Source organism: Cricetulus griseus, chromosome X (genome assembly GCF_003668045.3).
Source record: "Cricetulus griseus strain 17A/GY chromosome X, alternate assembly CriGri-PICRH-1.0, whole genome shotgun sequence".
In the NCBI taxonomy this organism is placed as follows: domain Eukaryota; kingdom Metazoa; phylum Chordata; class Mammalia; order Rodentia; family Cricetidae; genus Cricetulus; species Cricetulus griseus.
Genome location: NC_048604.1, coordinates 30801524 through 30814904, shown reverse-complemented (window position 1 = coordinate 30814904; position 13381 = coordinate 30801524).

The following is a 13381-nucleotide window of genomic DNA, read 5'->3' as shown; positions in this document are numbered from 1 at the left end:
ATTCAGGTTTGGCTTGGAGGTTTTATTTTTTCCTAACATATTGAGTTAAATATTATCTTAATGATCCAAACTAGTACTTACAGTTCTTCTAACCCCATTTAACCTTTGTGTGTCTCATCTGTTAAGCCTCTTGGCCAACATCACATACCAAATCAGTGACATAGTCATCATGAGGCCCCAAGTACTTGCTTGCTTCCCAGTTTCATATTTTAAGTAAGCCAAGTACAGAGCATAGAGGAAAACTGGGTCAGAGAAACAAAGTTGGCCTAAAAAGTCTCTGTTTTAAAACAAAGCCAATTACAGAACATGACACTCCTCATCTATAAACAGAAAAGTAAGCAGAGGTCCCAACATCTTTCTTTTCCAATGGATCCACAGAGGCACTATCATGAGAAAGGCCAAAGAATGAATCTATTATCAATCTCCATTCTTTTATCAGATGACGATCCAATTTTTAGCACTTTTAGAAGTTTTGGGAAACAAAGTTAATAAAGTGGCTAATATAACAGAACTATGAAGTATATTTGGTTTGGTTTGGGGGAACAGGGTCTCCCTAACTGTCCTGGAACTCACTGTGTAGACCAGGCTGGCCTAAACTCATGGAGATCCGTGTGTGTGTGTGTGTGTGTGTGTGTGTGTGTGTGTGTAATATGAGACTCAATTTGTCTTGCTGTTGGGACTAATGCACTACAAGAGTGATTTTCAATCTTCCTAATTCTGTGACCCTTTAATACAGTTCTTTATGTTATTGTGACCCTCGCCATAAAATTATTTTCATTGCTACTTCATAGCTATAATTTTGATACTGTTATGAATCATAATGTTAATATCTGAATTTTCTAACAGTGTTAGGTGAACCATGTGAAAAGATCATTCAACCCCACAAAGGGGTCACAAATTGAGAACAACTGCTTTAGCACAGCACAGAATTTATCCTGGTTTTCACATAGGCAACCCATATTTGGTATCACTTCAGTTTGGGTGGCACTTCAGGTTACCTTTAAGACCAGAGGTTTGGATCTCAACCACTTTTTGACTTTAATTATTCTGTTTGTGTTTCCAAAACAAAAGAGGTTATTTTATTTAAGATGAAAATATTAAATGCTCACTGAAAAAAACATTAAGAAAGAAAAGATCAATCAAACAAGAATAATGTAAAAATGAGAAAAGCTATCCATTTCTGTCACCCAGAAGATGCCCTCTTATACATAAATTTCTTCGAGGAGCCCTGAGAAACACCACTCTTCCATTCCATATTGTAACCTCTTATGACCCCTGCAATTTTACTTAACCCAATAATCCAGGGGTTCAGAACTTCACTCGTGAACAGAGTAAAAATATCTGACTTCTCTGTATGCTAGCCACTAGGTGAATAACTGGGTCCATCATGCCCATCAGACTTATAGCCATGTTAGACTTTTGGAGCAGACATACACTTTCAGCATCTGACCCTTATGAAGACCCTCCTCAATCCGCAAAGAACAAACATACTCAGGCGTCAATGTTAGGTCTTAAAGGGGTTTGGGGAAGTGTGTGTGTGTGTGTGTGTGTGTGTGTGTGTGTGTGTGTGTGTGTACAAACACAGTACATATTCACATGTAATCAACTAATTTAGATTTTATAATTTTTTAAAAACCCTAATGTTTCTGATTTAAATCTAAAATCTTCAATTAGGTATCTTAATTTTTCTAGAATAAATTGTCTACTGTAAGATATTTAAAATTAAATCCTTTTACAGCTTTATTCTTTTGAAAATGGTGCTTCTTTTAGTGTACCAAAAAGCAATAGATTATAAGTTGCTTTCACTATTCATTAAAAAGCATGACCAACTTGTGATTCTAGAGTAAGGAAAGAGCACCGCCCTGTGGTAATGTTTTGAAGTGCAGCAAAGGAATACCCTTACTCTCTTAGAATCCTCTCTTTCTCTGTTTCCCTTCCTCCCTACAAACACAAAATTTTTAGACGAGTCATCTTACAGAGTTAGGCAGAAAATTATTTTTAAGATACAAAGAATATCCAACATACTATAAACCCTCTTCCACAATATGCTCGCAATGGCAAAAAGATAAAGCTGAGCTAAGATTGTACAAAATCTCTTGCTAGGTTATTAGACTTGGCACAATTTTGATTAAAAAAAAAAAGTGCATATATCTGGGAATGATGGCTCATACCTTTAATCCTAGCTTGGGCAGAGGTAGGCAGCTCTCTGTAAGTTCAAGGCCAACCTGGTCTACAGAGTGAGTTCCAGCCCAGAAAATGAAACCCTATTACAAAAACAAACAAGAACAAGGAAAGGAAGAAGGGAGGGAGGGAGGGAGGGAGGGAGGGAGGGAGGGAGGGAGGGAGGGAGGGAGGGAGGGAGGGAGGGAGAGGGAGATGAAAGAAAGAGAAAAGGCACACAACAATACAGCAAATAGCCAGAATATCTTTTACTTGGTACCTGCCGTCGTAACTTATCGACTACTTAGTTATACAAGTACATTCTGTGTGAGGTGTAAATACATATGGACACATACACAATATATTAGGTACTATTACCAATTCCATTTTAATACATAATCTATATATTAGGTATTATTGCCAATTCCATTTTACTGATGAAAAAGTAGTACCTAGAGGAAATCAACTGTGTTGCTTAAGGCCACACAGTTAATAAGCATCATTAAGGACTTGAAGTTAACTAGCCCAGACAATATACAACTATACCCTATCACTTCTCTAAAACTAAAATTTTATATTGTCTCTTTCAAAATAAACAATCCAAAGTTAGAATCTTGTCCTATTCTTTGCCCAATTAACCACAGGCAGTAAAAGACCCATGTTTCTATATCTATTCTTATGAGTCTCTCATGAAATTGCAACTCTGGTTTACAACCCATGCTCTTCCCTACTCTGAAAATGATTCTCAGTTTCAGTAGAAAGTTTTTAATCCTAGAATCTAACGTTTGTGACTGTTCACCATCTATCTTTGTCTCCAACATCTCCAGGATCTCAGCCCCTGCACATCACACTTCAGCCACTTAACACCACGAAGATAACACTTTTCTAAATATCCTCTCATCTTAACACAAATCAGAGTTTTTCCCAAAACACCGATTTCCAAAATATTTCTTCTCAGACTAATCTCTCTCTCCCTCCCCCCTCTCTCTGTGTGTTGTACTACTTTCAAATTAAGTTGGCAGAGTGCATACTATCCAGCTAATTGGTTTTTATAGCTCTAACAAAAAGTAAAATCCATGAATAGGTAAAAAAAAAAAAAACAAGAGTGTATTCTATATCCCCAAGTTGCCAATGATATTTTTCTCAAATTTTCAAAAGAAGGGAGTAAATAGGTCTAGTGCAGTGGTTCTCAACCTTCCTCCCTTTAATACAGTTCCTCATGTTGATGGTCTAGACAATGGTTCTCACCCTTCCTAATGCTGTGACCCTTTAATACAGTTCCTCATGTTGATGGTCTAGACAGTGGTTCTCACCCTTCCTAATGCTGTGACCCTTTAATACAGTTCCTCATGTTGATGGTCTAGACAGTGGTTCTCACCCTTCCTAATGCTGTGGCCCTTTAATACAGTTCCTCATGTTGATGGTCTACACAGTGGTTCTCAACATTCCTAATGCTGTGACCCTTTAATACAGTTCCTCATGTTGATGGTCTAGACAGTGGTTCTCACCCTTCCTAGTGCTGTGACCCTTTAATACAGTTCCTCATGTTGATGGTCTAGACAGTGGTTCTCACCCTTCCTAATGCTGTGACCCTTTAATACAGTTCCTCATGTTGATGGTCTAGACAGTGGTTCTCACCCTTCCTAATGCTGTGGCCCTTTAATACAGTTCCTCATGTTGATGGTCTAGATAGGCAGTGGTTCTCAGCCTTCCTAATGCTGTGACCCTTTAATACAGTTCCTCATGTTGATGGTCTAGACAGTGGTTCTCACCCTTCCTAATGCTGTGACCCTTTAATACAGTTCCTCATGTTGATGGTCTAGACAGTGGTTCTCACCCTTCCTAATGCTGTGACCCTTTAATACAGTTCCTCATGTTGTGATGGCCACCAATCATAAAATCACTTCCATTGATACTTCACAACTATAACTTTGTTATAGGCATGAATCATAATGTAAACATCTGTGTTTTCCAATGGTTTTGGATGATCCCTGTAAAAGGGTTGTTTGCCCCCCAAAAGGGGTTGCAACACACTAGTTGGTAACCACTGAATTAGGGTTACCCTGGGAGCTACCTAAGATGTCATTTTGCCTTTTGTATTTTTACTTCCTTGCTAAGCTAGATGTGGAAGTAGCTCATCCTGACCTAAATGGGAACATTGGGGAAATTCCTTCTTCCCTTTTGATGTCTGTGATTCTTGGGCACCACCCAAACTGCAAACTGGCTAGACATCAACAATCCATCAAGTTTCTCCATGCCATTCTTCTCTAACTCCCTTCTCTGCCCAATGTCTTGCTGTTCCTCCTTTCCCAAAAGTTCTACTACCCTGTCTGGAACTCATTCCATAATATAAAATCACTACCCCTTTTTCCTTCCTTCTATCTTCACTCTATCTGCTACTGTTGACTACAAGTTGGCTCTCTATACCACAAACACATATCTTACATAGCCATCTCAAGGCTCTTCTTTCTTGTGCAACCTGCATTCCAGGTCAGCATGGAGTTAGAGAAGGCTATGGTATCGTTCTTCTTATCACCACCGCCCTCTAGCGGTAGGCAGATTATCTTTCTTGGGGGTAACAGATGATACACGTTTCAGGTTTTGTAAAATAAAGTTAAAGGTGCTCATATACCATATGTAAACAAATAGGCATGGCTGCACTCCAGTAAAATTGTATGGGCAGAAACAGGCAAGGAGACCAGATTTTATCTACAGGCATTTTGCCAGTCTCCACTCTAAGCTGCTAATCTTTCCTTTTCATGAAAAAAAAAAGTCATCTGAGTCCAATTAGTGCTGCACCCACATGGAACACTCTCCTGAAGGATTGTGATCCTTCCACCCCAAGCAACCCTCAACTGCTGAAAGCACCTCAGCTTTCGGGGGGGGTCAGGAGTCCTTACCCCTCCATGAAGTAATTTTTAACTGGCTTGATCTTGTACAGCAACCCCTACAGCTGTGCTAATGAGACTTGTTGATTTAAAAATAAACAAGCAAACACACACACACACACACACACACACACACACACACACACACACACACTTATAAATAGAGGCCATAAAGTTGAGAAGTAGATGGAATGAGTCATCCTGGCGGGGGGAGTTGGAGGGGAATACAGAGAGACAGGTATGATGAAGACACATTGTATATGTGTATGAAATTTTCATAGAATAAAATAATCCTTATGGTTTTGGAAAATCAAACTAACTATATGCCATATTTGACCAGTCCATTGCTTTCTGTCCTATAACCCTGGCCCATCCATGTTTATTGAGGACTTCATTGTTATGATGGCTAATATTAATGGCCAACTTGACAGGATGCAGAATCACTTAGGAAACAACTCTCCAGGTGCGTCTCCAAGGGAGTTTCTAGATTATGTTAATTGAGGTTGAGAATATCTAACTTAATTATGGATGGCTCTATTCCACGAGCTGGGGTTTCGACTATGGAAAAGAAAGCCACAGTACTACTCATTTAATCTTGGAGAAAACTGGATGACTCTGCATAAGCAAAAATGTTCTGTAAATATGTATCATTATTTTTGAGATTGTAATTTAATTATATTTCCCTTCCCTTTCCTCTCTTCACATCCTCCTATATATCCCTCCCTGCTCTTCTTCAAATTCATGATTTTTTCCATTAATTAGTATTGCATGTATATAAGTATTTGTATGTACATATATATTCTTTTTTGGTTTTTCGAGACAGGGTTTCTCTGTGTAGCTTTGGAGCCTATCCTGGAACTCGCTCTGGAGACCAGGCTGGCCTTGAACTCACAGAGATCCACCTGCCTCTGGCTCCTGAGTGCTGGGATTAAAGGCATGCACCACCAACACCCGGCTATACTTATATACTCTTAAATACAACCTTTTGTATGTATGTTTTCAGGGCTGACTGTTTGGTCCTGGAGAACTTATTGGTATATTTTTTTTTCCTGGGGAAGACCACCTCTCCCTCTCCCAGCTTTGTGCTTTGCATATGGCTGAGACCTCGTGGGCTTTTCCCCATCCATTCTGGCATCGACATTGGTATCATCCTAAGCTCACATTTAGGGGAATCATGTTGGTGAGACTTTATGGGTGTAGCTTCTGGTATTACTAGGAGTCACAGTCTCACAGCCAACTCCCTGACCCTCTGGCTCTTAGAATCTCCCTGCTGCCTCTTCCTCAATGCTCTCCAGCCTTAGATGTAGGAGTGTTTCATAAATGTATCCATTGGGACTGGGCTCCACCACTCTGCATTTTGATTGGTTTTTGGTTTTTCTGTAGTGATCTCCATCTGTTGTAAAGAGAACTTTCCTTGATTAGGGGTGAAGGCTACACTTACCTGTGGGCTTAAGAACAAATGTTCATAGATGATTATTAATGTTTCCAACAGTAGGTATTAAGTATAACATAAAATACGTGCCCCATAAAGGCCAGCATATTTAGTCTTAAGGTTAAGTCCTGAACTTCTCCACCCAAAATATACTATCAACTTCATTCTGCCTTTTTTATATCTTCCACACACAAACTAGATAGTCTTTCACCGCATCATATCCTGGAACTAAATATAGATTGTGAAATCCCAGGTCATGGCTTTGGCTTTCTCCTTAAAACTCTGCTTCTGGTCCCATCTTTGATATGACCAAGCTTTCCTTGCCCAAGGGTTACTGACTCAAAAACAAAGGGAAGAAATCATCGGTTAGGCAAAATTCTGAAGGGCCTTGATTCAGAAACATACATTAAAATTTATAGGATTCCTGTGACATTTCTAAACAGGAAGTTAAGAAAATGGGAGCATAAGCTATGTTTCAGAGTTTGGTGAAGCAGTACAGTAGTTGTAGCAAAGACTGACTATGAAGGAAGATTGGGAGACAAGTTCCTATTTCAGGAACCCAGAAGTGAAGCAATCAGCCCAGCCCAATCAGACACACCTGCCTCATGTCTTCAAGCTTAATCCCTTATCAAATAGACAAGAGCGTCTAAATGGGGGAAGCATTCAGCAACAGAAGACAGATGGCCATATTTGAAACAAACTGAGAATATCACAGTGACCAGTAAATGAAACTGATATCACTGTGGAACACTCTTTGGAGAGCTTGAATTTTTAAAGAACAGTAATGTGCTACTTCAACATAAACCTTTTAAGTGTCTCCTTTGCTTAAACACTAAAATAGGGGCCTATTTAGGAGGGCACTACGAATAATAGAGGATGACTCTCCTAGACTCTACATGCTTTCCTTACTTTACAAATTGCCTATCATTAAGTTCTCATTTAAGAATTTTATTATAGATTTTTTTTAAATTCTATTATGGTTCACATGGAATTCATAGGTGTGGGTCTATATTAAAACAATAAAATATCAAATATAACAATATTCATAATGACCTCTAGCCAATCAACTCCAGCTTTATCTACTCATAAATAATTTACTACTTTATTCTTACATATAATTGAACTCATTTGAATCCTATTGTCAATGATCTATAGATGCCATAATCAAGATGCAAAATGTAGACGTAGGAAAAAAACTGATGTATAATCTCATAGCCTAAGGGTATAGGGTTTTAGATAATAGTACATAAGAAATTGATCAGATAAACTAAAATATTAAACAATAATTGTAATTTTTAAAATGCATGTAATTTGCCATAACTCTACACCCTATACTTTTGGGATAAACTTTATTAAAATAATAAGATTATTAGAATAATTAGAATATTTTTAGCTGTAACATATATACTGTACACTGAATCAAAAGGTCTCAGAGATATTTTACTTAATGAATTACTATGAGATTTAGTTTTATAATCCTGTGTAGATAAAATAGAAATAATTCAACTTACATCTTAAAAATAAGCTGGCATGTTTTTCAAATCAATACCCTTCAAAACAGAGTAAAACTGTCGTCAGTTGAAAAATATAGGTTTATTATAAGATGGCATTTCAAATAAATAGATATGAATACTAGATATTTTATTACTCAGTACCAAATCTTGGGTAATCAAGAAATCGTTTAAATCATTGTAAAATTAAACAGCTAATAAAAATTCAAAGCATGAACTATGATTTTTCTGTCTATACTAATGCATACTGTTAATTGTCTTGACTTTATTCCTTCTAAATTCAAGGGAAGACATATCTCTCTGAATACTGAGTCATGGTGAGTGTACCTGTTTCCTATTAGTTTTATGGAATATCTTTGAAACTAGATCAATATAAATTTATTCTGTTAAGATGAAGAATAAAGCAAGAATCCTACCCTTAATATTCCCTTTCAACATCATTCTGGAAGACCTAGCTACTCGATAAACCATTAAAAAGAAAAACACACATAATGGGAAAGCAAGAAATGAAACTTTCTTCACAGATGACATAGCTGTATACATGGAAAATCCAAAAGAAGTATCCCCAAAGTAACATGGAACTAAAAAGCAATTATAAAGAAGTTGCAGGATACACAGCTAATTGAAAAAAACCATCAGTACTTTCCCATATACAAGCAATTAGCAAGTGCAGCATAAAATTTAAAACACAGTACTATTGGCCAGGCATTGGTGCCGCACGCCTTTAATCCCAGCACTCAGGAAGCAGAGGCAGGTGGATCTCTGTGAGTTCGAGGCCAGCCTGGTCTCCAGAGCAAGTGCCAGGATAGGCTCCAAAGCTACACAGAGAAACCCTGTCTCGAAAAACCAAAAAAAAAAAAAAAAAAAAAAAAAAAAAAAAAAAAAACCCACAGTGCTATTTATGTAACATGTTGTAAACTGAAATACTTGGGTACAAATATAACAAAAAGCATACAACATATAAGAAGAAAATGACTGAAGAACTTAAAGAGGTAAATAGACAGATACTCCATGTTCACAGAAAGGGAGAGAATGTTATCAATACATCAGTTCTTCCAAATTTGATCTATAGATTCAAAGCAATACCAATCATAGGTCTAGTGAAGTGTTTTGAGGATATTGATAACTGATTGCAAAGTTTATATGGAAAGGCAAAACCCAGGGTAGGCAACATAATATCGAATGGAAAAAAACAAAATCAAATGCTACTACTTGACTCCAGCAATTAAGTTAAAACTGTGGTAATCAAGATTGTATAGTATTTAGAGAAGAATAGGAAAACTATATCAATGAAACAGAATAAGGGGACTGGGCATGTAGCTCGGTGATAAAACACTTGCTTAGCATGTGTGGGGCCTTAGGTTCAATCCCAAACACCATTGCCTCTAGCAAAACAAAAACAAAAGCATCTCAAAATATAGATACAGAAACAGATCTACATATGAAGTCAAGCACAAAAGTAATGCAAGGTAGCCAGGCATGGTGGTACATGCCTTTAATCCCCAAACTTTGGAGGCAAAGGTATGTAGATCTTTTTGAGTTCAAGGCAAACCTAATCTTCATAATGAATTTTAGGTCAGCCAGGGCTACATAGTAAGACCCTGTCTCAAAAAAAGTAATGCAAGGCTGGAGAGATGGCTCAGAGGTTAAGAGCACAGACTGCTCTTCCAGAGGTCCTAAGTTCAATTCCTAGAGCCGACATGGTGGCTCACAACCATCTGTTATGAGATTTGGTGCCCTCTTCTGGTGTGCTGATATACATGGAAGCAGAATGTTGTATACATAATAAATAAATAAAATCTTTATAAAAAAGTAATGCAAAGTGAAATAATCTCTTTTCACTTATTTTTCTGTTCTTGTTATCAAACCCAGGACCTCATGTATGCTGGAAATCAGTCAACCAGTGATCTATATGTCCCAGTTACAAAACTAATTGTTTCAACAAATAATGCTAGAACAAGTAGACATCTCCAGGTACACAAAAGGAATCTAAATACAGCCCACATATTCCTAAAAAATTAATTTAAAATGTAACGTAGGCTTAAATATAAAAACTCTCAGAAGATAATGTAAGAGAAACTCTAGATGACTCTGGCCATGGCAATGACCATTTTGGTACAAGATCGAAGCCACAATCCTGAAAGAAATAACTAATATTCTGTGTTTCAATAAGATAAAAAAATTCACTCTGCTAAAAATATTGTCAAAAGAATGCAAAGATTTCTGGGAAAAAATAACAAAGGGGATGTCTGACAATTAACTACTATTCAACATTTACAAAGAACTATTAAGACTGAACAACAAGAATATAACCCAATTAAAAATCATCAATATGGGTCCCCCTCCTTTCTCTGCCCTCCTTCTGTCGCCTGCCACCTGAGGTGAGTCTGGGTTCTCCTGTGGCCCCAACTCCCCCATTAACCCCTCCTCAATTCTTCCTGAGCCTGCCCCTAGACAAGAGTGGACCTGCCCAGCCAGGGATGCCCAACCTAAGTCTGGACACACCTCACCTTTGCCCCTCCACTCTCTACCCTTTACATGAGGAGACAAAAAGAGAGGGAGAGATGCCACCTGCACTCACTGGAAGAAGGGATGGGAAGACAACAGAATAAGAACACAATCAACAACAGAAAGACCAATATGACACCACCAGAATCTAGGGACTCCACACCAACAAGAACTGAGAAGCCCAATGCAGAGGATGAAGAAGAGATGGACCTTAAACATTATCTTACGAAGATGATAGAGAACATTAAAGAGGAAACAAGAAAATCCCTTAAAAATAGAAGAAAAATAAATGAAAATTACATGAAATGGAGGAAAAGACAAAGCAAAAAAATCAAGAAATAAACAAATCTCTTAAAGAATCTGAACAAAGCCAAGAAAAAACAACAAAACAAGTGAGGGAAACAATTCAAACAGTCCACAGTTTGAAAGCAGAATTAGAAACAATAAAGAAAACACAGAATGAGGGGATGCTGGAAATAGAAAAGCTGGGTAAATGATCAGGAACCTTTGATGTAAGCATAACCAATAGAATCCAAGAGATGGAAGAGAGATTCCCAGGTGTTGAAGACTCACTAGGGGATATGCAGTCATCGACCAAAGAAAATCTCAAGTCCAACAAGTCCCTAACACAAAATATCCAAGAAATATGAGACAACATGAAAATACTAAAACTAAGAATAATAGGTATAGAAGAAGGTGAAGAAATTCAACTCAAAGGTACAGGAAACATATTAAACAAAATCATAGAAGAAAACTTCCCCAACCTAAAGAAGGATATGCCTATGAAAGTACAAGAAGTTTACAGAACACCAAATAGATGGGACCACAAAAAGAAGTCCCCTCACTGTCCCGCGCGCTCTCTGTATTTCTCGCCAGCAAGAAATCATACACGGGACACTCGGATCCTTCTGCAGGAAAGCTTTAATGCGTCTTGAGAGGAGAGCATAAGCTTACCAGAGCGGAGACTCTGAACCAAGAAGCCCGTCCCCTAATAAAGGAGGGCAACCGCCGCCTTGGACATGTCACCCCATGATTGGCTGTAGCTCATCCGGCCATATGACGCCACGGAATAGGCAGAGATCAAGGAATGGAAATTTACCCAGCGCCTGCACAATAATCTTGTTTACATTCGGTGCCTGCCGGATGCAGGCGCCATCTTGTAATGGAGAATGCAGGGACGGCTCCCTACAGATCCCCCTTTTTTTATTAATTAATGATAAGGCTTTATATTTTTACAAGCAAATAGGTCACCCATATGTTGAGGGATAGAGGCAGAGGTTGAACCTTCCCAAAATCAAACATTAAGACTGTGTACGGGAGTCGCAACTAGGCTGTTAGCTTGACCCGAAGCACTCTCGACCTGTCCTCTGCCGTTTTTCTGGGAAAGGGAGACTAGGGCAGGCAACCCTTATGCAGGACAACATGCCTCCCAGAGAAGCCTGCATATTGTGCAACTCTCTGTGCGATGCCTTGCTCGACATCCCTCATGGGCTGCTCAAGCCAGGCACTCTACCCTGTGCAATGAGCCTAGGCTCCGGGTGTGCAAGAGCTGTCTGGCCAGCGGCCTATTGCTTCCTTGTTCCAAAGCTACAAGCGCTTGGGCGATAACCACCTTGTCTCTCTTAGTTTGAGCCCTGAGCTTACAGACCAGCCAGAGAAGCAACATCAATCCGCAGCAAACGGCTGCACCAAACAATCCCACCTCTACCCATTTTCTTAAAATAGGAGACAGCTGAAGCAATCCATGATGACAGTCCCTCCGTCAAGGACAGGAGTTAATCTGGATAATAGCGGCTCTCAACTCCCGGGGAGAGGGTGGAGTTCCGACTTTTGAGGGTCCAAAGGGGCTCTTCGGGTGAGTCTTTCCGGGATCCACAGGGGATTCTCTTCATCCTGTGGAAAAACACATATCGCTCCCCTGGATCTTATGAGAATAGGATCCGGGCCTCTCCAAAGACCAGTTAAGACATCTTTCCATTTTACCATCTCCTCTGAGGTATGACGCTTGGCCGCTGTATGGCCCTGAGCGTCGGTGTTTAGAAAATTAAGGGTAAAGAGTGCCATGGATATTGCAACTCTTGGCACCGAGGGTAAGGATGCTCCCATTCCCTCCTTTTGTTTGATTAAATAAGACTTAAGTGTGTGATGGGCACGTTCTACGATGCCTTGTATAAGGTAGGTCAGTTGGATGGGTAATTTCCATCTGTCTGTAGAAGTGCTGGAACTTTTGAGAGGTATAAGCCGGCCCATTATCTGTTTTTAAGAAGCACACAGGTGGCTAGGTAAAGTCTTATTTTTGTAATACAGCTGAACTTTCTTAAACAGTAGCTTAACTTCTTTCTGGGGCAGGGTTTTTTTTGTGACTTTGGAGCCTGTCCTGGAATTCGATCTGCCGGACCAGGCAGGCCTTGAACTCATAAAGATCCATCTGTCTCTTACTCCCTAGTGCTGGGATTAAAGGCGTATGCCGCCAACGCCCAAAACTTAAAGGCGTGTGTCACCAACACCCTGAGCTTAAAGGTGTGTGCTACCAACATAATAGATTAGCATCTTTTACAAAACAAGAACTTTACATTGTCAGGCTTTGCTTAAAAATAATTCTAAATTGAAGCTCTTTAAGTACAAACATTAATAAAATCAAACATTTGAAAAACTGGTTTTAAAAAGAAATTTAAATTCCCTTAAGGTCTTTCTGTAATATATAGAAGCATTAACATTTTAAATCTTAACTGAAAAACTTGTTTCTAAGATGGTACTTCTAATTTCCATGCGGTAACCTTTAGTTAAGATGGCGGTCTAAGTATCCTTTTTTTAACTTTAGCAAAATGGCTACCGTCAGTCATGTGACCAGCTACAAAATGGCCGTACCAGGAAATAGAACA